The sequence below is a fragment of the Carassius auratus genome, unplaced genomic scaffold, assembly GCF_003368295.1.
Source record: "Carassius auratus strain Wakin unplaced genomic scaffold, ASM336829v1 scaf_tig00006596, whole genome shotgun sequence".
NCBI lineage: Eukaryota > Metazoa > Chordata > Actinopteri > Cypriniformes > Cyprinidae > Carassius > Carassius auratus.
This window is the reverse complement of record NW_020523772.1, coordinates 19,286-43,216: the sequence shown is the minus strand read 5'-3', so window position 1 is coordinate 43,216 and position 23,931 is coordinate 19,286. Positions and strand designations below refer to the sequence as shown.

At 37.5% G+C, this 23,931-nt stretch overlaps 1 pseudogene; it reads right to left on the bottom strand.

The window, feature by feature from the left end:
- Positions 1-1,553: 1,553 nt before the first annotated feature.
- On the bottom strand, positions 1,554-20,244 carry LOC113071229 (homeobox protein SIX2-like; annotated as a pseudogene).
- Between the last annotated feature and the right edge of the window lie 3,687 nt (positions 20,245-23,931).

The following is a 23,931-nucleotide window of genomic DNA, read 5'->3' as shown; positions in this document are numbered from 1 at the left end:
TTCACACAAAGTAAATTAAGATACCAGATAAAATAAACGTGTGCATTTATGAAAATACTAACCCTGTAAAAAAAAAGAAAAAAAAAGGAATGTGCACCAACAAAAGAAAAGTAACACCATGTGCTTTTTGGGTATGTGTGTACAGATTTGACTCTAAATAATAATAGTACCTATTGCGTACAGACCTCCGAAGAACTTGTGTACGCAATCTATCATGAACATACTGAATGATGAACAGTTCGAGTCACGGTATTTTAATCAAATCAATTCTGTTTACTGATTTCATTTTTTTTTTTTTTTGCTAAATATATTGAAGCATGATACGTCCATTCTATACTGTAAAAAAATAGCCTATATCATGATGTCTTACAAACTGCAGAAAACGACCTAATCACAAACTGATTTATAGCCAAGCTAATAATAGGCTACTAAAAGTAAATAAATAAATAAGTTCTATTATTTTTTTGTATAATTGGCGAGTTAGTTTTATATTAATATTAATTAAAAATTTATATTAATAATAATAATAATAATAATCGTATAGCCTAATTATTTATCGATTAATCTCAAAATGAATCCGTATCCTAGGAATAAAATTATTTCAATGAATGATATTATTCTGGTAGCTGTAGACCTAATGTTGTGCTCGATATTGTGCGGCACTGAAATATCTGTTCATATTACGGACAGACCTGTGGAGCACACTGAATATCAGTATAGAATAGCTAGAACTTGATGACGCTTTGTTTGTGGTCGAAAATTGGGTTTTTCAAGAAACATACATATATTTCATTTTTTTAAGGGTATAGCCTATGTCAGTGCCAGTGTCAAATAGCCATAACGTTAACATGGACCACATTTATAAATCCAAAATCTTTATAAAATCCAAAAGTTGATTTTTTTGAACCAATCGAGATCATGTTCAGACTATTTTTCGGAGCCACCACGTGACCAGATGCATGCTGATTTGGTAAACAGGGTCTCCTACGATCAATTAGAACACCTGCTCAGACCATTGTCACAGCATGCCACACAAAACATTCAAACATCTCTTTTGCTCAGTAAATGCATCTTATTTTATTGTTAAGGGTATATGAAACTATGATGTGTTTGGAGTTTATTGATCCCAAAGGTTACATGCAGTCGCTTTCCAAAGTAAAATACAATGAAAATGAAGAGATGCCCCATAGTCCTTCAAAAATGGTGTGTTGGCATTAAAACATTTCATTAAACGAAATCCCATTAAAGTCAAACGACGTATGGTCTTTTTAAGAGAATAAATGTAAACAAACGGAATATGCGACTGAAAAGTCCTGGGTCAATTGCAATCTAAATAATAACGATATCAAATAATGTTGATATCCACAATTAAAGACGTTTATTAGCATGTTTATTAAACAATAGATCATGGCATTACATTCTAGAAAATACCTCTATCAAGGCCCTCCATATCAGCTTTGGGCGAGTAGATCAGCCGACAAACATCCACAACTCTCTTTGTCCGTTCCATGTCTCATTTACTTGTGTTTTATACGTGTCTGGAGAGGTTTACTCTAAACGTTCATGTACAAGCGTCCTTTGGAAAGGGTCCACATGTTTAAGAGGCCGAGGTCGACCAAGTTTGATGACATAGGGTTCAGTATAGTGTCGTGTAATGATGGTGGTGATGCACGGAATCTGCACTAGGCACTGGGATGGCGCTGGACCGGGTGGAGGTGCGAGGCCGTGGAGGGACGGAAGCCCGGGGTTTGACGTGAGGAGCAAGGCCGGGCTTGACGAGGTGTGATCTGGGGTACCAAGACGGCGTTTGTCGTCGTCTCGAGCTTCCTAAAATAGTCTTATTTCCATTCATGGAAGACGTTAACGGGTTGTGACTGTTTGTGTTCGAGTTCTCATTGTTCTCCCTGTGAAAATGAGAAAATAGAGTTAGGGTTAGAGCAACTTATCCAACAAGTTCAATATTCAAAACTGATAATTCACTCATTGCTGTAAAACCATATCTGACATTACAGGAACAAGCAATAAACTAAATAAACAAATAAATACGTATAGCCTATACATATATAACACACCTTCTGCTAATAATTATAATATACGTAATAATAATATAATACTGCTAATAATATAATAATTTTATTATTCTAATATTTTTCGTATATTTTATAGGTAGGTTATAATAACAACATTAACATTGTTCAAATTAATATTATTTTGTTTCATTATTTACAACATTAGGCGAATATTATTAGGATATAATTCAGTTGAAGACAATGGTTCTGTAGGTATTAAATGTTTATATTGGAAATATTTTGTTAGAAATACTATAAATAAATAAATAAATAATCTCTTTACCCTTGCTCAATTATAACAATTATATAGTATCAGACTACGCAACACACAAATATAAGGCATGTCAACTGTGTGTGTAGCCTAATCATTCGTCCCATAGCACTTCTTAATTCGTGTCGATAATAATAATTTTATATTAAAGAACGTTCAAACATATCAGGGAGCAAATGCAGATAAACATGAATTTATGGTTGAATAAAAACATGAATAAAATCTGGTTTAAGAACAGTGTCACCTACTGATTTATCTAAATTCTCAATCACAACATGTCAAGTAAAGGTTCTTTCATGAAGTATTAATTAAGTATGAAGTATCGGGAAACGTACGAGCGAGTTTAATGGTTTACACTGTGGTTTCAACTTGAACTACCTCGCCTGCGGGTGAAACAAGACACCCGTTTAAGGAGCATGCAACTTTACACATTCTAAACAAGAATATAAATACAGAGAAGTTAACTCTCAAAATTCGAAAAACTTTCCTATGTATTATCAGTGGGCTATTTCACCTTCATTTAGGCCTATATTACACCACTATAGGCTACACACAGCACGCACTATGGCAATTTTTAGAAAAGTATATAAAACTACTCCGTTTAAGAAAAGTATAGACATATTGTTAAAAAATAATAGCCTAAATATACATTTAAAACGACATTAACAGATTTGGAGAAATTATGACATTTGTAGTGACTGTCTGCTCATCCATCTGTGGGATTTTTTTTATATGTAATTTTTTTATGTAAGTTTATTTTAAGATGGTTATAGGCTACTGACCGCTGACTAAATGCACATTACGCGACGTGAATTAATGCATTCCATATAAAGAAAGTGTTCTAGTTAATTAAGTTGCCTGACCGAGACTATTTTCAAGCTGTAGTTACTAGACTCTTACCTTTCCTTGGCCTCCGCTGCTCGGTCGCGTTGACGTCTGTTTTTAAACCAGTTACTGACTTGTGTTGTCGTTAGCCCCGTTGCCTCTGCTAGTTCCCTCTTCTCCCGCGGGGAAGGGTACGGGTTATGGGTGTACCATTCCCGCAGCACGCTCCTGCTCTTTTCTTTAAAGCAGTAACTTGTCTCCTCGCCGTCCCAAATGGAGCGGAGGTAGCGGAAACTTTCTTCGGACGCGGTACTTCCCAACAGCCCCAAGAGGGCGGCCCCGGAGCTTCTCAGCCTCGACATAATGCGCTTTGAGCCACAGCTGCTGCAGCTTCGGATGGTTGTGCGGAGAGAACTGGTGGCTCTCCAGAATCTTATAAAGCTCTCTGAAATTTCCCCTATGAAAAGCGACCACTGCTTTTGCTTTGAGCACACTCTCGTTCTTGTGGAGATGTTCGCAAGCCGGCAGAGACCACAAGAAGCGCCCGAGACGTTCAATGTTTCCACCCTGCTGAAGGACCTCGCAGACGCACGCCACTTGCTCTTGCCGTAAAGCCGAATGTGGGAAGCATAGACATGGTTGTCACGAAAAAAGCGTTCACTTTTCGTACTTATGTCTGTTTTAACGATGACAGTAACAGTTCTTCAACAGATTTGAAGTAAACCCTTTGGTAGACAAAAATTAAGAACGACTTTTTGAGTAGACGAAATCAAATCCCACTCCCGGCGTAGAGAGCCACACAACTTTAGATCCGTTCAAGCAAGCATAATACACCGTATATCCATCTAAAGCACACGAGAGAAAGTTGTTCCTCCTGCGCGAGTCTCTCGCCACCTCTTCTATGTCGTTTCAGCATAACGCACTCCCGAAGAAGGACCTCGCTCTCTTGTTTTAATAATATTATTCTAAGCTGGCAAGAAAAGCGATTATGTGAACTGTGATTGGTTGGTTATCTGACCCGGGGATGATGAGGATAAGACAATAGTTTTAGTGAAATTATTTGCCATGGTTACGCTGTCATTCAAGGTAACCTGATATGCTTTGAGGTGGCTCCTTGGGCAGGCTGACTGATTATTCCCTTCATTTAGAGCCCGCCCACCGACGTCGAAATATAGCCTCGACTTTCCCTGTACATCACATTTTTGCCCGGGCTTTGACAGACACTTCTAGCAACCAAAGAGAGTTGATCTTTGAGGTAGTGAGGTAGCAGCAGTTGAGATGAGAGCGCCAGAGCAAGACTGCGCACCAGACGCTCTCCAAACTAAGGAGTGACTGACCGAGCCCGTTCTCATGAAAATGCGCAGTGACCATAAGCAGACAATCAACCCTGCAAACTGTAATTTGATGATTACATCAAAACTATTTAAGAGTTTGGGAAACTTTCAGAAACCACAGACATGCTCTCTCTAATTCTTTTACCGCACATTATTACTAGCTACTGATATCAAATGCCATAAAATAAAATCATCATTTGACTCAAACATGTTTTTGAGAGCACATTCAGTCTGCATTTTATTTTTCTGTTCAATTCAATTCAGTTTTTTTTTTAAATGGACCAGTTGTGCTGTGCATTATTTAACAGTTGTTGTGGAGGATAAACAAGAGGGTATGTTTCTCCAAGCTCCAAGTGCACACGCGTGAAAGCCAGACATTATGGACTGGTGGGCAACAGGGTTGGAGGGCGTTTTTAAGTAGTATAGAGCGGTTTTCAAGGATACACGTTAAAAAGAACAGCGATTGGGTATCATACCACAAAGACATATGAAACACTGCGAGGGACTTATGTGCCGGTAAGACAACTCAGATTCATTAAAAATGCTGTTGACCAAAGTTAATCGAAGTAAAAAAAATAGTATAGGCTAATGTTCGTCCTTTTACTAAGTTTTTGTATATATTCTGAACCAAATCTATAGAACATTTGTTTTTCTCAAAGTTAACACGTAAAACACCGCACACACAAGTGAAAGAGGCGCATCTTTTTTAATGATGGCTATTACGCACACCATCATTGGCATATCATCAGTCAGTGTCGGTAGTCTGAACTGTAACTCACCATGTAGTGGCACAGAATCAAAGTTCTGCTTTAATCAGGAACACTCTCTGATTTCAGATGAATGATACTTGAGGCCACAAGAAAGTTAAGCAAAATCGCATCTTACATGAAATAAAAATGCTGACGCTGTTGAGACATGCCAAACTGGTCATAAAGCAGAGGGAAAATTGCTTGGTTTAAAGTCTAGTTTCTTTGCAGGTTTTTAGAGACCCACATTGCATTGCTGCAGTAAAGGCCTGTGATGTGGCTTGTTAGTGAAGATTGAAGAAGACTTCAGGACTTGCATAGCATATTATTGAAAGCACGTCAAAGCATGTAACATTCTCTGAGGTTAACATCATGGAAAGATTACAATGCTACATTTCCAATATACCCCTTTTACTGGTCATTTTGCATAATATAGTCTGGGTTGTTTTACATGTGTAAATATATTTCTATACACGTTCTGACAAATGAATGATAACATAATGAAACAAATAATCAATGTTTCTGAAGTATTTTTGAATAGACATTTGTGTGATCTAATGACTCCAGAAATCTAGCATCACTTGAATTCAATATTTCCCTTTTTATATCAGCAACAGTTATAACTGCTATTATTATTACTACATAAAATATAAACTATATAATTAGCTACATAATTAACAGGGATGAAAGAACAATTCTAAAACCTAAACTCAAATTACCACTGAAATGATACTGTATATGCTGAATTTAACTCAGTTCAGTTTTTTTTGTTGATACTGTGATTAGTAAGTAAATATATATTAGGCAAGGCAAAATAACATAAAAGCAGAGCTATTAATTCCCGCCTCAGAGACGGCCACTGCCCTAGGAAATGGGTAATAATATATGGCTCCTAAATTGCACTTTGCTGTGAGTAAACATTCCACGTGTTACTTTGATCCCATTACTTAATAATCATCCCTTACTCAAACAATACCAATATCTGATTTCCTATTAATGCAGATTATCACAATATGTTGGTCAATAAAACATTAGGGCTAAATAGTGAGCTTATTCTGTGATCGGCACAAATCGAGGTATTTTACCTAGGCTATATTTTCCATTTGTGACACTCTGATGAAACTACAACAATGCAGTGAAGTGAAGCAATGGAAAACACATACTGAAAGGATTTTGGATGGTCTGTGTGTGTGTGTGTGTGTGTGTGGTGGGGGGATGTCAGTGACAGGCCAAATCAAGGTACTCGTCTCGCCTTGACACTGTTTGTAAACGGCTTGTTTCCACGGATCATTTTGATCAGAGTTTTGCAGGACCTGCGCTGCTCGTCTGCACGGTGATTATTACGATGCTGATGAATGGGGATCGCGTTTCGTCTAATAGCCGCCCCCTGTTTTGACAACCTCCCACAGCTAACCGGAGAGCGCGCAGCCGCGACCTCCACTAATTGGACTGATTATTGCAAGATGTTTTTTCCTCTCTCGAAAGCGCAGGGTGGCGGCAGTGCGCGGCTGCTCCGTGGCTTGCACTACAAGACCTGATGAGTACATTCCTTCAGACATGTCATGTTTAGCGGGAGTAGAAGGAATTAAACCCAGACGTGTGGTGTCGATGTGCGGTTGGTTCAGTGGACGCAAAACAAGACACCCGTCATAATTAAAAACTGAAATAGAGCCTGTTAATGGATAACCAAGTTGAATTTTGTAATTAAAAAGACCTAGTCGACATAATTGTGCATAATGCTGTCAATCACGACACACTTTCTATGCATTTCGAAACACAGAGACTTAACAACATGGGAAAATGTACAGGCCTAAATCTGACACAGTATGAGTGACTAAAACAGCCTAGACGGGCACACACAAACAATAACTGTCTTATGTTTTTATGTGTTTGTTGCATTTGCGACTGTTTTGTGCATCTGCGAGGTTTCCTAGCCTAATTGTTTACCTATCTGAATAAAAATGCTTATATAATATGAAGTTTTGTAAATCGGTCATTATTATTTTGAACTTGAATTTGATTAATACAAACAAACAAACAAATGTATTAATGTTACAGTCTGTCGCTACAATCACACTTTGTATATACCAAATAAATAATAAATAAATAATAGATAGAATAAATAAAAATAATATATAGTAAATATATAGTAATTTTATTTCAAAGTTTGAGAAAGCCCAAAACACATTGAAACATAAATGTGTTACAACACTTACTCTCTGCTAAACAAATGAAAACTATCACAATTTGATTAAGTTGGTAACGAAATTTGTTGTAGGCTATGCTCTGGGTAATTTGCAGCTGTATCCGGACGAGTCCCTTTAACGATGATGGCGCTCTTTAAGCAACAAGTGCTTTTCTTCTATTGGTATTATAATCAGTGCAGGAAATTTCACCCATTCTGACTGTCTCTATACATTTGAAACTATTAGGAATGGTTATTGTTATTAGTGCACAACTTATTGTGACGTGCACAGACTTGCGTGCACCCTGGAGACTGAAGTCGCGCGTGACCGAGGCGAATCTCGACGGGAACAGTAGTAGCCCAGCTGTCAGATGAGCCAGTGCGCTCAAATCAACAATACAAGTGCATTAAGATTGGATCAAGCTGCTGGCCATATCTAGGTTAACTTATTACGTCTATTCTGCGTTTTATGTATTTTTTTATTTTTTACAAACTTGGAAAGTATCATTTATAGTTTTACTAAGATAAAATAAATATAAAAGTATTTGGGAACGTAGGTCAGTGGTTGGCCGTACGGGTACATAAATATCAATTGTCCTCAGCATTTAAAAAAAAAAATTGTGGTGTGAAATAAGACAGTTTTTTATTTAATAAATCGTATGGTATCTGATATCTCAGCAATTATACAAGTATTCAACGTGTGCATCGGTTATTGACTTATATGTGTATTTTATATCCATGTAGGCTGTAAATAATCCAACAGAACATTGTGCCGATTCTATGTGAACAAAAGATAAGCATATTCTGTAATCTACAGATTAAATGACTGTACTTATCAAATAAATAAATAATAAAACATTAACAGCTGTATGGAGTAGGCAGGCAGAAGGTAACATGAATGCCCAGACTATTTTTACTGTCATCCTGGATGGTGTGACTGTTTGCTGCATTTGTAGAATGAATAAGAAGGCAATAGGAAACCACATATTGTAAAGATTATGTGGCAATTTTGAGTAGAAGTGTGTATAAACGTTTACACTGGCCCTCTGTACATGATTTAACACAGATCATCAGGTTGAAGAAACACCTGTAAAAAAACAGCACCTTTGCTTAGGATGAAACATTTAAAATGTGTTTGATGTTATTTATATTTTACTAATGCTTCATAATGGCATGCAATAATATGATCACAGATTCAATTAGTTCACCATTAAATGAATGTTATAAAACATAAATTTAGAACATTCTAAAATATATTTTTAGTTATTTAAAGTTAAACATTCATTTCTCAATACTGTCTATAAAGTGGAAACACAATATAAAATATGACTGGAGTATATGTAATAAAATGGTGAACTAAATTAAATTGTGTTATTAAGGGTATCAAGCTGAGCTTTGACAGGATGGGACTGTTTAAAAGTGGCTGCTTGTTGAGAGAGTAGGATTCAGCAGAGATTTTCATTTTTTTTTTATTTATTTTTTTTTAGTTTGAATAGAGCTGATTTTGAAGAGCAAGAACATATGTTCACATTACTTGCCTCAGATTTTTGTCCTCGTTTCTCACTTCTTCAGGTCAGCATTAGTTTGGTGACTGAAAGCAAGAAAGGTTTGATGGCTGGGATTTTTTTGCACTTGTAGACAAAATTAAACAATGAACCAGGATGAGAGATCATTTCAAGCAATTCTTGTGTGTTATGGCATTACTTTAACCTACAGTTACATTTACTTTTATATACCTAAAAACATATTTTATCACTGGGAACTGGGAAAGAATCACAGAATAGTATTATCTCATTATCAGTTTAATAGAAGTAATCTAATATGAGACCAATTTAATAATGATATCAAGCAGTAACACATAATTGATTTTAATGAGAAGAATATATCTGAAAGTTGTAACTTTATTAAAGAAAGTTTTTATTTTCCGTGACACTGTTTTCTCACAAAAAAAATATTTTTGATAAAATCTGTTTATTACCTTGATTTATAAACTAAAACTACTAAGCATTCTATAATTTTACAAATGTATTCCAATGTTAAAGTACTGTACAACAATTGAATTTCCCTGATTACATTGCATATGTGACTGATTTGTGAAAGATAACCTAATTTAAGATTAAAAAAATACAAGCAAATTGTTCATATTATATATATATATATATATATATATATATATATATATATATATATACACACAGTATATATTGTACAGTATAAAAATCATTACACCTATGGAGAGTCTCCATTAACAACAAATGCAAGTATGTGTGTGTGTGTGTGTGTGTGCATGTGCTGGGGGTCTTCATGGGGACAGTGGAATTACTGTCAGTTGAATACAAATTGCAATAATACCGTCAGTGCAGGCCACCCACACTCTCTTACGCACAGAGCTGATGGATGGCTACATGTGTCCACTCCAAAATAGAAAGCCAATCTATAATGTTTCAGTCACTTATAGTTGGATCTCTAGAAATTTGCCTATTTATTTAAATATTTACAACTTAAAAACAATATTTTTTTGAGCAGTTTTCTTCGGATTAATTTTTTAAAATTATTATTATTATTATTATTATTTTAATTGTGTTTAAAGAATATAGTGTGAACATATACTTTAAACAAACAACCTTTGCAAGATTAGTCCTTTACAATACAATAATCTCCATTATAAATCAAAACTGTTGCACATGATAGACAGCATAATGCCTTATTGTTTGACTGTTTATATTGTTAATATGACAAATGTAACCATGGCTTATATGGAGCCCTTTAATTTCATAACAGTGCAAAAGTCTGACATCTGTTAGTAGCTGGTACCTCTTTGTTACTTACTTCGCAAGCACAAGCTAGACAAAAAAAAATTTCAGACAACACAGTGCCTTCACACAAAAATGTGCTGCAGAAAAAAGTCAAATGTTGTAGCAAATGGTGACAATTTATTTTGATCAGACGGATAATCCAACCAATTCAAACCGTTATTGTACATTGTTCTGCAGGAAAATAACATTTTATATTCATACACACCAAGTCTGAATCTAATGATTAAATACAGTGCAGGACAGGACAGCAGCAACTCAGCCATCATATGCATGAGTGTGTGTTTGCCAGGGTGTGTGGCAGCTGGAGCAGACGTTTGGACAGTAGAGCAGTCCTCCGCAGTCACGCATTAGAGAGGACTTTACACCCACAGGTCAGGGCTGATAAAAGGCCTGATGGCTGTGAGATGGTACACAGTAGAAACAAGTGCCTGTATGTGTTACAAAAGACCCAGAGAAGAGTGAACAGCTGGCTTTACATATATGTTTTAATTATTACATTAGAATTTATTGTAAAAATTTGAGCGTGCTTCACAAAAGAGGATCATTTCAGAAAAAAAAAAAATCTGTTGAAAAAAAAAAATGGGAATAATGGTTCAACAATTATATCCCATTAAATTACTATTTTACAATTTATTCGAGTTACGATTCAAAGATTTAAAGGAATCGTTTACTCAAACATGAACATTTTCACTGTGTGAAACATTCTTATATGATTCTCAAATTAGAATTTTCATTTTTTGGGGTAAACTACTCCTTTAAGATAAAGTCAGTGGATACGTTATTTATGTTCCTGTATGAAGCTATGGGTGAGTATCAAATATAAGCATATAAAAAAAATGAAAGGAAAGCATTTGGATATTTATTGTTGCCCAGCAAGTTTTTGGCATCCTGTCTGAGCCTCACCTGAGGGACACAGACTCAGGGGTCAGCCGTGGCCCACGCTGATATAGAGACACAAGGTCAAAGCTGTATTTACATCAACTATAGTAATATTATCAATAAAAGCAGAAAGAGAGGCACCTTGCAGTAACTCAGTGCAGACAAGTGTCTAAGCAGCTGTTCAGAGGCTTCCTGGTGTCCCGTGAAGGACCGAAGGGGGAGGGTTTGGTCTGCATTGGACGAGATGTACAGTTCTCCAGCTCTCTAATTAGGTTCAGATATGGTTAAAGGGATAGTTACCAACCCCCCCCCCAAAAAAAAAAAAAAAAAACCACCACCATCAAGTCGTTCCAAACCTGTATGATTTTTCTTTGGCAGAACATGAAATAAAAAATAAAAAAATCCATACAATGAGGTCCAATATTTTTGACCCATCTAAGTTTCATTTTAATAGCTGACACATTCTTTTAAGTATTTTGATGATAATGATGACAGCTGTCCCTTTAACAATATATGGCCTTATGTTCATCATCGATATTGTCCTCTAGAGACAACGGTTTTGATTTCAGTGCCTATAGTAAGTAACACCTCACAGAACTGTCGAGTCGGCAGATTACAAGGTACAACCAATACTGGTATCGACATGTCTGTATTGTATTGATATAACCTCACAGTCGCGAGGAGGTTGACCTCTAATGTGATCCGAATGATGAACTGATAAGGCTCGGAGAGGAACTTTAATATTCAAAGAGGGAAGTGACTGGAAACGGGTAAATTTTAGGGCCTCTAATTGCCAATAAACCTGGATGTTCCTCTCCCACCACTGCAGTAAAACACAGAGGTGAAATTATTGAGAATTAGTACATTCTTGTGTCTTTTAAAGGGTCAGAGGGGTTCAGAGTCAACATGCCTATAGAACACATGCCTTCCCTTGACAAAAATCACTTTTTGAAAAGCAGCCAGAGTGCAGGCTTGAACATTAAAACAATATATATATACACCCAGCCATATATACGTGGGGCTGTGGTGTTTCCCAGCTGACCTCTCTGTTACAGGCCAGCTGCTTTCTGCATTCGTCCTGCTCTCCAGTTCCATCCTGATATTTCCTCTCCCTGGCTTTGAATAATAATCCTAAAGCAACCAGAAAATTAGCATTCACTTTCCATCAAATGACTTCAACAGTTCCCTTTTTAAAAATGCACAGATCGCAAGCGGTCTAACTTTAGTAACACTTCAATAGTATAAGGGGGGAGGAGAGAGCGTTGGGTTCATTAACGCTCCTCTGAGCGAGAGGGGTACTGTCCTTCTAATGGTTTCTTTGGATGCCATATGTCCTTCATGTCAGCTAAGATTCTACAGTTACAGTTCAGGTTAGTGTGAAAGACAGACAAGTTGTATAATAAGAGGCCTTGGGGCTTTTTAAGCAGATCTCTCCATCTTGCATTACCGTCAATAAATTCAACCCTGCAATAGTGCTGACATAAATTAGGGGCCCTGTTCTCCTGTAACTGTAATTCCAAAGGTGTCATTGTTCAGAAACGCATTAGCAACCCTCTGCGCAGCCTTGCAGTTCCGCAATTAAACGGCCACTTCTTCAACAAATGCCTCCTCTTCTTGGGTCACTGATAGCGAAAGGCTCTTAAACTTTATATTCCCCGATGGAACTGAAAAGCAAGCACAACATTGAAGTTTGTTGTTTTGGCAAACTCATTAATGCTCTGTTCTTTGGGGGGTGTTAGAGTGTTTATTGCAGCCACGGGCATTTCTAGTATCAAGGGTGTTATTTCCTGGCCTGGTGCGGTTTTCCTAAGCCTGTAAATTACTATAGATACTAGGGTACTAATTTGTGATTTTATATATGTATATTATATATATATATATATATATATATATATATATATATATATATATATATATATATATATATACATATATATACATATATATACACGCAGTAATGGCCAAAAAAAAAAATATCGGCACCCTTGGTAAATATGATCAAAGAAGGCTGTGAAAATTAATCTGCATTGTTAATCCTTTTTAACTTTTATAAAAAAAAAAAAAATTACAAAAATGTATCCCTTCATTGGATAATAAGAATTTAAAATGGGGGGAAATATCATAATGAAATATACGTTTTTCTCAAATACTCGTTGAACACAATTATTGGCACCCCTAGAAATTATTTTGTGTAAAATATCTCTGAAGTATACTCCCATTCATATTCACAATTGTGAGCACTCCAGCATGATTATAAACATGAAATTATCCAGCCATGGCTTCCTGTTTGACAGAAATATAAAGAGGAGGGAAAACAAAGCCCAAATTCCCTTAATCATCCATCAAAATGAGAAAAAACAAATAATATATTTCTGTTGATGCTGCAAAAGATAATGAAACTTCACAAATTAGTGAAGTGGCTTTAAGAAAAGAGCTAGAGCAGTGAAAATTCCCATTTCCACCATCAGGGCGATAATTGAGAATTTCCAATCATCATAAAATGTTCTGAAACTGCCTGGAAGAGGACGTGTGACTATATCATCCTAATGCATGGTGACGAGGAGAGTTTGAGTGGCTAAAGGATCACAGCTGGAGAATTCCAGAAAATAGTTGAGTCTCAGGTTCAGAAATCTTAAAAAAAATGTCAAACAGCACCTACATGACCACACGTTGTTTGGGAGGGCTTCAAGAAAAATTATCCTAGCTCATTCAAAAACAAACTAAAGCATATTCAGTTATCAGACATGACTGGAACTTCAAATGGGACTTCTATGGTGAGATGAAACTTAAAAATGAGCTTTTTAGCACCAAACACTCAAGATGGGTTTGGTGAACACAGAGATAAAAAGTACCCCATGTGTACAATGAAATGTACTGCTGTATTTTTTATATTGTGGGCTTATGTTTCTGTTGGAGGTCCTGGAGGTCTTGTTTAGACACATGGCATCTTTGATTCTATAAAATACCAATATATACAGAATCAAAACCTCACAATCCTCAAAAACAACACAGAAATGGGTCACTGAGCACAAAACCAAGCTTCTGCTATAGCCATTCCAGTCTTCTGACCTGAACCCAATAGAAAATGAGAGGAGTGAACTGAAGAGGAGAAGCACCAACCTGGAGCTGGGAATCTAAAGGGTCTGGAGTGATTCTGGATGAAGGAATGGTCACTGATCTCTTGTGAGGTGTTCTCTAACCTCGTCAGGCATTATAGGAGAAAATTTAGACCTGTTAAACTGGCAAATGGAGGTTTCAAAAAGTATTGAATAAAAGGGTGCCGTTAATTGTGGCCAATGTGTATTAGAGAAAAACATTCATTTCATAATGATACCCCCCCCCCCCCATTTTAAATTCTTATTATCCAATGAAAGGATACAATTTTGTGATTTAAAAAAAAAATAAAAGATCATATTTAACAAGGTAGCCAATATTTTTGGCCATGACTGTATATATTGTAACTTTCATGTAACTTTCATTTGAGGATGTAATCTTGGTTTATTTTAAATCTTAAAACCTCTCATGCATTACAATTTATTTTCTTTGAAATTAAATCTTCAAAATACATATTTCATCCATTTACAATCTTGTTTGATTGCAGATGGATATGAATATCATGATATTCAAGATAGGAATATCAAAAAAATAAATAAAAATAAACAAAGAAAGAATTAAAATAACTCACTATAATAATAATAATAATTATAAAAACATAGCACAGTTTATAGTGTCAGTACCATCATTTAAACAACAGATTATCATTAACAAAGAATGGGGATTAATAAATGATGGCCAAAAATCAAAAAGCAAACATTGTAATTGCCCATTTTAATATATAATTAACAATAAAACAATAATAATAAAATGCATTTTTAAATGTTATAACAACAATAACAATTATTATTATTATTAGTTTTATTATTATTATTATTATTATTATTACCACCAAAATCTTTTTTTTTTTTTTAAAGAACTGAGCTGTAAACAGTAGTTTCTTTGAAGTGTCCTTTCTGGAAATAAGCACTTAAAACCTCTCTTTTGGATCAGCAGATTTGTAGTTTTTGTCCGGTCTAGTCTAGTCACTAATTCAATCATTTACGACTGCTTGGAACAGGAAAGGAAGACATTGACTTAGTTGAGAAAAGCGTAAATGGAGGGTTATGTAAGTCAATACTAATTTAATGAAGACAGGCCTTCACCTGTTTTTCACCTTTTAAATTTGCCACAGCTTTCAATGCGGCATTTATTAAAGACAGGATCTATTTTGCTTCCTTGATTTGCACGTTTTAAAAGACAACATGCGAGGCTCTCTGCATACAGAAGGGCTTGTTCTGTCAGGGCTTGTTCTGTGAGCTGCGAAAGGCCTCAGTAAAGGTTAGACAGAGTGAGAACCGGCCTTTGAGTGAGGCCTCCAAGAGAAATAAAAAACACCCACTCCTCATGCTTTCGGTCAAACGTAGATTCAGCCGAGAGGAGGCTGGCAACTCAAAAAAAAAAGCTGACATTTTTGAAGTATGAATTTCACCGTTTGTGTTTTTTTGCAAAACACTAAGTCAGATCAGTCCCTCTTGATTGGCAAGAAGGGCTTGTCCTGCGTTCGACCTGCCGGCAGAACAGGGGGGTTTTATTGGCGAGTCAAGTTCAATTTATAAAAGCTGTTCAACTTAATTCATAGGATTTCATTCCAAATACATGCATTGGAATGAAGTCAAATACACTTAGTATTGCAACTACAACTTTCACACGTAAAACTGCAAATTAACCACAAAACAATACTTCGTAAGCATCTAAGTATATGGGAACAGACAAGGAGTACAGAGTACACTGAAGTGCCATTGCAGTGTACATTTCACATGAATTGAGACCAGAGGAAAAAGCAAGAGAGAGCAAAAGAGATGTTCTGTGTCTGGTCTTGATCCCAGCCTAAAGGAGTTCCTCCTCCTGCCCTCTCAGAGGTAAAGAGAGCTAAAGAGCTCAGAGCTGTTGTGACATCTCAGTGATTGATAGGTAAAATGAGACCCATCCTGTAATAAAAGCAAAGTCCATGCAACAAAAGGCAGGATTTTAAAATCCTAGGTCAATACAGAACATTGATCCCACTAGAGGGAAAGCAAAGGAAAAAGATTATAAACTCTAGAGACAAAAAACAGAAATAATCCATCATGAAAGAAAGAATGTAGTATTACACGAATTGTCGGTTTATGCGAGTTGGTCGTCTGGATAATAGACGAGGCACTGCAGAATCACGCTGACCAGATATTCTATAACCCTCAGACTATAAAATCCAGGTCTGGAATCAATCTGTGATTTTTATAGCTGCCCTGTTTCTGCTCTCCGTTGTTTTATCAGTGAAAGGATGATACATTTTTGCGCTCTACCTGCTCACATGCACTTCACCGGAGTGCTGAAATGCTACAGGAGTAATAAATAGTAGTCGTAGCTTTAGAGTCTGTCATCAGCGCTCAGTCTGGTCTCTAGGAGTTCACTGGTTCAAAAACATTTCTGACCACTCCAAAGACATAAAACAAGTTGGATTTTACCTATCCATCTATTCATTATATGCCGGAAAGACTTCAAATGCACAGAAACATCTAGCCATGATCATCTTCCACATTCTTTCTCAGACCGCCTCAAACTATGAATTGTGAATAACGTCTCGACTCCTTGGTTAAACAAGTGCGACAACACCTACATGTCTTCAGAATCTATGTAACAGCAGCATGCGACCACTGAAGCAGACCTGCTCCTGGCTGCGGTATTGAACCACAGAATCGCACACATGCACGCACCCACACAGATGTCTCATTGTTCCTTAGTTCCTTACCCGGTGTGTTTAATTAAAGCTGAACTGCAGGAATGTCCCCACAACGGCAAGGAAAAAGCACTCTTCTTCCTTCTTCTCGGCCAGTCTCTGTCTTTCATCAACCTGTTCCAAAAATCGATCCTCTCCTGCAGTACTTTTTATTAGCATGCAACAAATAAATTGGAGATGAAGACCAGTGCATATTCATGTCAGTCTTATTTCATGCTTTATATTCCTGATGCCATCATAACTTTTGGCAATGCAAACAATTCTGGGAAGTGACAAAAGCCAATTGAATACGAATTGTGGCTCACTGTTTTCATCCCATCTTAATGTTAAAATAATAGACCATTTTATTTTATTTTTTCTTAACGTGAACTATTCTCTTTCTCATTTTGGTTTCCCTCCATTTCTTTTTTTACCATTATAGCTCTAGTTCATCCAGCACCAGGGTCAACGTACAGCTTGTCTGGTGGTAAAGGTTATCTCATCAGCTCATGTTCAGTTTGAGTGACCAACTCAGTAGGTGGATTGAGGTGTTTGTAAAGTGATCACAGCAGTAGAGTTCTAGTTTACAGAGATAACAGGCCATCTGCTGCTCATCCAGTCTGCCTTGTGAGTCAGCTAATGCTTTTAAACCGGCCTCATCCACAGCAAAGAAGGTATCAAACATGCCTGGCTCAGACAGGTGTGATGACTTCACATGTAGCACGCATTTGTAAACATGATTTCATTTTTTTCTGTTGCTAAGGCACATTTACTTAAACAATAACGCATTTCTCAAAATTATAACCACAAAACTGCAACTGTAACCTAATTTATCAACAGAATTTACTTCAGTAGGCTTTTATGAAGAAACAAAGACTGGAGTGAATTACTGCCGTTGCTTGAATCTGTGTTGGGTTTGACACATGTTCAACAGTGTAAATTGGTCTTGTTGGCCAAAACATTTTAATACAATGAACCTACATCAACTAAAGTGCTAGGATCCTGGTAATAAATACATCAATAGAAAATAATGACTCATTATATAGTTGAGCTTAAAATATTGTTCTTGGAGGATAAAGAAACAATTGAGGAAAAGTATTTTTACTACTCGAAAAACAACTTTGGATGTGGATAAATCATGTTGAATAAAAACTGTAAAAAAAACTAAATTCAGTAAAAATATTTGGCCAAATAGGTGAAAATGGGTGACATAAAAAGAATCAGTCCCACTTGAAATAAGGGGACCTAAACTACTATATACTTAATCAAAATAAATAAATAAGTACAGTGTACCAAACAGTTTTGCTTCTATTGAGGTGGGATACAGGTAAGTTTAGGGGCAGGTTTGGTGGTATGTGTAGGTTTAACGGTGGGTTAAGGTGTAAGGGTAGGTCAACAGTGTAATTAGAAATGTAATTACAGAAATTATTTACAGATGTAATTACATGCAGGTAATTTTAAAATATAAGTACAATGCAAAAACATGTGTGTACACAATAAATGCACTGCTTCAAATTACTAATTTAAATATAAGAACATAGTAGCTGAAGCCATATAATACAAAGAGGGACCAAAGATTCAAACCCATTTTCAATCGAATTTACATCCCAGATAATGTTATTCTACCGTAGATCTGGCCTCTTCAGGCAAGACTCCATGCTAATGTTCTCAGCAGCCACCTCCACTGGCTGGAGAAGATTTTCCTGCTCATATGGATTTCTTTAATAGAACAAAAGAACGTGGTCAACTACAGTGACACAGTTCTCAGCAGAGACAAACATTCTCATTGGCCTTTCTCTCCCTGTTTTATAGTATTTCTACTGTACTTGTAATTTGAACATCATTAGGATGCAAAACCACTTAACTAAAGCGAGGCTATTTTTAAACATCCCGAGGTTCGGAATTGAATGTGATCAAATTTGCATACTAGTGTTCACATGGAGAGAATTGGTGTGAGTGAGAACACTGCTATGGTTTCTGAAAGGTAGTGCTTTTCATATGAATGCATGCCATACTGAAGAAGAGTGTTTTTGTGTAAACAGATGAAGGAGGAACTGCTATAAACATTAGATCTCCATGAACGTTTCTAAATGCATGTTATTGATCTTGTTGTGAACAAGTCATCCATGCATGCCTTTCCTGTTTTTAGAATTAGATTTGTAATTTTTAACCAACTCAATCTTCCAATGAAACTGTGGAAACATATGCTGGATTCCTCCAATTATTTAACCCCGCCTCTTTGTTACAATTACTACAAGCTTGTATTCAGATTAGCCTCAATTCAATCAACCAGTGGAACCAAGTCCTTGCATTACATGCTCTCTTATCCAATAATCCATTTCACTTTGATGTATGCCACAATACGGAAGAAAAGCTCTGTCACTACTGCCGTTACAGTAATTTTACAAATGCTACTAATGTACACTTACTAAGTCCACATAAATCTGAGTCTCTGAAATACAAAGACATTGTTCACATCGCCGATCTGAACTCTGTCTCTTCACAGCAGCTTGACCTGCTGGCCAGCATCTGTTCAAGCCCTGTGAGGCAAGTGCTACCGAAACACTTATTAAAGTGGACATTAACAAGGCAGCGTACTAGCCAAACGCCTTGTAAATTGGACGAGCAAGGTGTCGAGATCATTAATTTTAATGGGGAGAGCCGATAATAATCTCATTGGAGCTCTTATTTTACTGACATCGCTCTCCTGGGCTGGTCGATACGACTGGGATACAAGGATAAAACGCTCAACTTATCAAAGCAGCACAGCTTGAAATCATTACCTATCAGTATTAGTTTAAGCTCTATTACAGTACGCATAATGCAGATTCCCAAACTCTTGAAAGTGGCTGTCATTGGAATTTTAATTGACTAACATGAAGGAGGTTGTAATTTTTCCCCAGCCCATCTATCTTCTCCCTCACCTTCCTCGTATCTACCTTTCTGCTTCTACGGAACAATAAAATCGTCTGGATTTAAGTTATGGCAAGTTTTTGAAGTGCTACAGGCGCCCGTAAATTTGGCGGGCACCTTTGGGAGCCACTGCGGCGGAGTTGGCTGTGCCACTATTTCATAGCCTAAATGATTCATAGCTGTCCATGCCGTTACCACAGAGGTCCCATAAATCTAAACTCATGCTGCCGTCATTAGGGAACAGGGGGCCGGCAAGCAGAGGCCCAAGGGCCACATCACATGGACTAACGCTTTTGGTCATTTCACTGCTCTTCACATTTCATCTAGGTGAACCCTTGCCAGCCAGACAGGCTTCAGACTTTGGTGGACTGCGACCCGAGAGATGTCACAGCGACTTCGCCCACGCACACGTCTGGCCTTGCTTCTCACTGGCTAGCAGCAGCTGTCCTACACGCTCGTAAAATCATATTCCTATTAAGATATAAAAAGGTTTTGCAACAAATGCACCATTTCATAGGCTTGAGAGGAAAATGTCAGTGGGAGAGTAAAACTGAGTTATTGCTTCCAGTTTGACAAAGAGCAGCAACAAGTAACTGATAGAATATAAGAAAAGGAGGTTAAAGAGGAAGAAAATATAGCAGGATAAGCCCAGGAGGGGTGCACATGGTCTTTGTCCATTTCTTACACAAGCTCCTGGGCTCCTTGTTGTAGACACCTGTGCACGTCTAATGTTTCAGCGAGTCTCTAAAAAACAAACGCACAGCTCCGATCTCTTAATCCGCGTGGCTCCTTGGAGCATGGTCACATGATACGGCTGGGTCGATGATGATGGTGGGCCACGGTGGTAGGGGTGCATGAGGGGGGGTGAGCTTAATCTTTTTTAATTCAAATCAAGGAGGTCCCTGGTGGGACACAGGGATGATACCCTATCCGCTGCAATCAGGCTGACCTCCACTTCGGGCGCGCTCTAAATGATTAATGGAGCTGCCTTCCCACCGGTTTCCACGGCAACCGGTAACCGGATAGCCCACAGGAATTCGGCTGCCCGCCCAAGTGAGCGCCAAGGGAGGAGGCAGAGAGGGAGAGCGAGAGAGAGAAAGAGCAAGAGGAAAAATAGAAATGAAGCAGTGGTACAGTCTGTATATGGGAGAGGGATGGGGGTCGAGAGGAATAGTCCTAGTTCCAGCAGAGAAGGAAAACAGAGACTTCCGTGAAGATGTGGGGTGAAAGCATAACTTTGTGAGATAGAATGATGAATTGGGATGTAATGCAAGCTGTTGACTATTTTAATAAACAAGCAATAGATTAAAAGATTGCCAAAAAAGCAGCATCAACATCTATCATCCACACTTAATCGAAGTACAATAATATACAGTTATCTTCAAGATAAAGCAGGTTTTTGCTTTGCCAGACTCCTCTCAGTCAAAGTACACATGACACAATGTGTAAACAAATCTAGATAGTCTTACAGAGAAAACACAACACTGAGGTCAGAGGTACGGTTTCAGTCTAGTACAGCTGTTAAAAACATACAAATCAAATACATGAAAATAGTTGATATGTGTTTAAAAAATGGAAATTGTGCCAATAAACCAACATTAGATATTATTAAGTATTATATTAACAACATGTACAAAGATACATTGTTAACAGATAATACAATAATCTTCGAACAAAACGTACATTACAATTACAAAAACTGTATGTATAGAGTACTTTTACATTTTTTGCTCAGCTTAAAGGGATAGTTCACCCAAAAATCGAAATTATGTCATTAATAACTCACCCTCATGTCGTTCCAAACCCGTGAGACCGCCTTTTATCTTCGCAACACAGTTTAAGATATTTTAGATTTAGTCCGAGAGCTTTCTGTCCTTTCATTAAAACTGTGTGTACAGTATACTGTCCATGTCCAGAAAGGTAAGAAAAACATCATCAAAGTAGTCCATGTGACATCACAGGGTCAGTTAGAATTTTTTGAAGCATCGAAAATAAATTTTGGTCCAAAAATAGCAAAGACTATGGCTTTATTCAGCATTGTCTTCTCTTCTGTGTCTGTTGTGAGAGAGTTCAAAACAAAGCAGTTTGTGATATCCGGTTCGCATTATTCGAATCATTCGATGTAACCAGATCTTTTTGAACCAGTTCACCAAATCGAACTGAATCGTTGTAAATGGTTCGCGTCTCCTCGGTTCTCGAATCGGACACGTTCTGACAGAAACGATTCTTGACTCGTGAAAGAGTCAATCTTTCGTTCGTTATCTGGCTCGGCTCAGTGTTCATCTTCAGTCCTCTCTTCACAGCAGTTCAGTCAGTGTACTGTTTGAGTAAATGAATTACTCTTAAGTCATTTGTGGATTAATGCGTATTGGAGCCGCGAACCATTAAAATTATTCAGTTCAATTTGGTGAACTGGTTCAAAAAGATCTGGTTACATCGAATGATTCGTTCGCGAACCGGATATTACAAACTGCTGTGTTTTGAATTCTCTCACAACAGACACGGAAGAGAAGACAATGCTGAATAAAGTCGTAGTTTTTTCTATTTTTGGACCAAAATGTATTTTCGATGCTTCAAAAAATTCTAACTGACCCTCTGATGTCAAATGGACTTACTTTGATGATGTTTTTCTTACCTTTCTGGACATGGACAGTATACCGTACACATAAGTTAGCTTCAATGGAGGGACTGAGAGCTCTCTGACTAAATCTAAAATATCTTAAACTGTGTTCCGAAGATAAACGGAGGTCTCACGGGTTTGGAACGACATGAGGGTGAGTTATTAATGACATAATTTGGATTTTTGGGTGAACTATCCCCTTTAGGTCTAAATAAAATTGCACATTTAAAGTGCATGTGTATGCATGTGTGGGCAAGATTACAACTATTGACATAGTGCCATGCTTAAAATACCGCCATTATTACCTCTTCTTCTGGCCATCAGACATAACACATGGGCTTTGCAACTTTTAAAATAGCTGCTAAGCCCATTGTCCATCCATCCAGAGGGCGATTGATGAGGGAATCTATGTTAACTTGATGGGGCCTCTTGTGCTTAAGTGGCCTTTACATGGTAAAAGGCTTCAAGGGGATTGATATCGATAGAAACTCAAGGCCTAAATTGATCTGCCCATCAGGTTCACAGCCAGATAGTGACCCTGAGTAGACAGAAGACAGCCATGATGGAACTTCACCAGGTGTAATATTGAACACGGTGGTAGAGGGCAGATTAACAGAAAATTATGAACTACTTAACCAGATGTCTTAATTTTTAATATGTGATTTAATGTCCATAAGAAGGGTCGGCTATACATTTAGACAAACAGTCTGATTTATTGGAGTTGTAACACAACTGATCCCCCACTCTCCGTCTCATCTTCACTGTATGTGTGTTTGTGTGTGTATGTGTGTGTATGTTTAGTGGCAGGCCTATTGTTGTGGTTGAAGGTAAAATCAGCTGCTAGGCTTTCACAGGAAACCACACAGACAGAAAGCGCTCCATACTGCCCAGTCTGTGTATCGAAATACCATCCCTGAGAGTGTGCTGTGGGGGTGTGTGTGCGAGTGTGTATATTGGAAGACATTCACAGTATCACCGAAGGTATCTGTGTACATGGTGTTGCTTCTCCCGCAACATCCTGTCACTCATCGATGCAGCCACACTTATGGATTGTATTTCTCCGAAGTTTTCTAGCTAGAAAACGTCATTTTACAGCAATCTGCAAATCTGTTACGAAAGGGTATTTTTAAAGCTGTGCACGTGTGCCCTGTGTGTGTGTGTGTGTGTGTGTGTGTGTGTGTGCTATACGCAGTGCTGACTGACTGATGCAGTGGGGGTATCACTGACAGACTGACAGGCCAGTAAACCCAATCTGACCGGTTCCTCCCAGTTACCCAGTCTCCCTCAGACTCCAGTTTCCTCTATTTCCTGCACAATCTCACAAGCCTTTATAGAGCTGCCGCTAGTCATTCACAGAGGCAGCTTTAACCCACAGAGAGTAAGTCAGTATTGACCTCACCCAGGTTCGGCTCTCTAGTCTTTGAGAACACAAGATGGATGTACTGGTCACAGTCTCTCATCAGTCCATACTGTGGGAATAAT